Genomic DNA, 4,250 nt, shown 5'->3' with positions numbered 1-4,250 from the left:
ACTGAAGGAATATGGATTTCCTCTGAAATAAAAGCAAAATATCCATATGCAGTACAAAAATCATGGTAAACCACATCTCTATAGCTGAAGAACTTCTGATTTTGATAATAATTTAGATGTCATTATATCCCAGCAACAAGATTGAGTATGAAGAAGTTAATTATTAGACTATGACGGAATTGACTTTAATGCAGAAAGAAACACAGAGGAGAAAGGTTCATCTTTTATACTAAATACAAAGTCATTTGGTGTCACTGCAAATATAAGTTGAAGGGGAATTTTTTATTTTGATGTGTACTCTCCTCCACTCAAATAAAAGCAGAAATGATATTTAAGAATGTAAACTTCCCTGCATACAACAAAGCCAGGATTTGAAAGGGCTTTCAATGTGTGGCTAATAAACTGCTTTATATACATCATATAATTTTATAAATGGTATATATAATGCACTGTACATATACATGTATTACACTATAAATGATATATATTATTCATTATTAAGTTATATTGCATATAGGTCATGTATTATATAAATTCTAAATACCGTGTATACTTCATGACCAGGTTTTTATAAATTCACATACCATCAGCCTAGAGTATATTTTTCACATTATAGGTAAATCAGAACTTCAAAGTTTCATGTGAAAAAAGGAATAGTTATTAATCAGATGTAAGTCAAAGCAAACATTTCCTTTTTACTACCCTCTACTCTCCTTGAGGACAGACATTTCTGGCTTCCTCCCACTAAGCCACAGTGAATGAGTTACATGAAAATGAGCAGTCCAGCAGGTGCAAGACAGAAACACCTCTATGGTGTCAGGAACAAGACAAATGACCTACTGTCAGATATTCAGCAGCAGAATGATATGCATATTTGGTACTGACATTCTAAATTACCGACTACAGAACATGATCGGCTGCTGCAGTAGGAAAGTACTGTGAACATGCTGGTCTTGCCTGCAAGTTTCTAACACAGCAAAGCTTGAGATTTCAGTGGACTATGGGCACCAGGAAATGCACTCTAGACAAAAACCAAGGGCGGGCATGGCCACAGGCGCTCTTCTAAGCCAGAACTCCCTGGGAGTGCTCCCTCTCTGTTCTAGGCTCATTTTTAGACGCACCTTGTTTAGCACAGAATCTAAGAACCTGGCTCTTTTCTCGAACACTGTTAGAACTACTTTTCCTATGTTGGCTTAAATATATCCAGACACGGATACAGCAGGTTACAAGTGTGGATTCCTTACACTCTTGCTCCCAAAGTTAGGCCATTTTGCTCATTGTTTTCTTACTATTAGCAGCTACAGAAAAATGCTTTGGAATTAATAAAAGATGATACCAACTGGAAAGAGAGTTACACACCAACTAAAACTGACTCTTACTGAGGTGGTATATATACTTTCTCTCCTTGTGAACTTTTCTCTTGCCTTCCAGCCACCTGGCAGTCCCTTGTGCACATTCAGACTTTTGTGTGGGGACTGAACCTTACCAAATCCTGATTGGGTTGAAAGGACACAATGTCACCAACCTCTACCTGAGAGCAATTTCAGGTGTGAGCATTTTCGAAGGCGAATGTGACCGTGAGTTTTCTCTCCAGCTGTAGCTGTGAGCACCTAGGGCCCGCACTGCTACACCGCTCCTGCGCAGGAGCTGACCCCGCACACCCTGTCCCGCTGCGGTCCCCCAGAAGGGGAGGCGGTCCACCGCAATGCAAGAACATAAGCGGAAAGACAAGCTCTCTCCTGTCTGGATTTCAAAAGGCCCTAAATGAACCCTGCTTCATCTTGCCAACTGTATCGCTAACCCAGAGATTTTATGATTTCTTTGTTTTGTGCAGCATAGAGAAATATAGTGCAGAACTGTAAAGGCTTCTTGTGACACCTAATCAAACGGGTCCTCTCCCCACCTCCCCCATGGGGGTGCTGCCCGTCCCTCCTGCACCAGTGCTCCCCCCGTACCCCGCGTCTCCTGCAACGTGCAGGCACTCATTCTGCGGCTTTCTCTGTTCTCTGCGACACAGCGCAGACACTCATCTGCCTCCCACACACTCGCCCGCGTTTTGGTACAAACGCTCTTTACTTTGGTGTCAGTAACAGCTACATGGCATCCCAGGAGGGGTGTGGGTAGAAGAGCCATAGTTACTAGTTGAACTTGGTTTCCATGTAAGTGTCTTTTAGCAATGTTGGAGAAAGTAAAGCTTTGTAAGTGTTTTAGGGAGGTTTTTGTTGTTGTTTGTTTTTGATGTTGTTTTTTTTTTTTTTTTCAATTTCACCAAAATTTAGCTCACTTCCAGTTTGAATGGAAAGTAGGTTTGGCATCTCAGGAAAGAGTTTCGGTGGCTCTCATAATGTGAATACTGTTGAAGCGGACACTTTGCTAAAGTTTAAGTGCAGCCAGGTGGGAGAACAGTGAGGGTGGGGTGCACAGGAACAAACAGTATTGCTGGGCTAGTTAAATTTTAATTAAACGTGGAATGTGGTGAGGGAGAGATTAATTTACTAAGGAAAAAATTTAATAACCTGATAAACCTAAAATTAAACACAGCAGGTTGAAAGGATTTATAGTGATTCCCAAAGACATTATAAACTATTAATTTATAACAGGTTAATACTGAATTTTTACATTTTTATTCAGCTTTTCCTAATGTAAGGTGTTCTTATGAAAACCAAAATCAAAATAGCAATGCCTTAAATATCCAGGCATTATTGTTCTGGTAACTTTATTTTTGACATGTTTCTAGAAGAATTTTGGGGCATTATATATGTACACACACACTGCTATAGTCTAAATGTTGCTTGTATTTAAATTTTTCAATTGTTGAGTAGTTTTAAAAAAAAAGAGGGTACAAAAAAGGACCTCAGCCTATCTTCAGCTTCCCCAAACACCAACATGAATTCAGGAGTTACTAAAACTCCACTGTATTCGTACACATGACCCAGTCTTAGGAATGACGGGGTCCTGAGTAAAGGACTCTAGGCTATTAATTGGCATGAACTACTTCACCCGGGGACCCCACACACGCTGTACCACCAAATAAGGACTCGGGCTAACATTTCTTAAACACGTTTTGTGTTCAACACCCTCCACATTCCCCCTATGAGGTCAATGAAATTAGCCCCATTTTATAGGCTGGAAAAATGAAGTTGAGGGAGAAAAGCAGTTGGTCCAAGAATCCATAGGAGAGTTGGAATTTGAGTCCAAATTTTCACTGAGTCTGTAATTCCTGATTTTTTCCTATGCGACAACAGACTCCTCATAAGACACCTCACATGTAAACTGTGCTCATAGGTTTCCTAATGCTTTGCTTGCAGCATTCTTTTGATATTCCACAAAAATCCCTTCATATGCATACAGCTGATAATGTCTTTAATTCTTTTATGAAGAAACTAAGAAGTAGCAGGTGTGATTTTCATTTTCTTCAATTTATAGTTTTTGACTTCATAAAATTTGCAAATCGTTTTTAAAAATAATTTTTGTCTTAGAATAGTTTTCAATTTATAGAGAATTTGTGAAGATCGTACAGATAGTTTTGTATTCCCCATGGAAAGGGCCATCTGCTCTCTTGAGCCCGCCTATTCAAATCCTTATCTCATCCAGAAACAGCCCACAGACACGCCTGGGAATAATGTTTAACCGGATAAACTGACGCATACAATTAACCATCACTGTTGGCACGGTGCACTTGTTACAGTTAATGAACCAATACCGATTTATTGTCATTAGATGAAGCATACAATTCTTCAGACTGACGTAGTTTTTGCACAGTATCCTTTTTCTGTTGCAGGATCCCATCTGGGACACCACACGACATCTCGCTGTCCTTTCTCCCTGCGTGTCTCTGGGCTGTGAGCATTTCTCCGGCCCCCATGTCTCTTAGTGATCTGGATAGGGGTCACACACTCCTGGTGATCAGAAGTGCCGACCGAGTATTCTGTAGACTGTCCCCACAGTTTGGGTTTGTCTGGTGTTTCGGTTATTACTGGACTGGAGGGAAGCAGGCCACAGACAGGAAGTGTAATTTCCTCCAGTCGAATCGAGGGCCTATGCTATTAGCATGATGTAGGACTGTTCACGGTAACAGTGGGGTGGTTTGTTTCAGGTTTCTCATTTTTTTTTTCAGGATTTCAGTTTTTTCCTTTTAAATTGAAGCCTAATTGACATCAAATGTCCTGTTAGTTTCAGGCATCCTACATAGTCACTTGCTATTTGTCTACATTACAAAATGATCTGCAAAGTAAGTGTAGCTGCCGCCT

This window comes from Callorhinus ursinus, unplaced genomic scaffold (genome assembly GCF_003265705.2).
Source record: "Callorhinus ursinus isolate GAN/ISIS: 27379988/994484 unplaced genomic scaffold, GSC_fseal_2.0 scaffold32, whole genome shotgun sequence".
In the NCBI taxonomy this organism is placed as follows: Eukaryota; Metazoa; Chordata; class Mammalia; order Carnivora; family Otariidae; genus Callorhinus; species Callorhinus ursinus.
The sequence above is the reverse complement of the archived record's forward strand: the minus strand, read 5'-3'. Positions refer to the sequence as shown.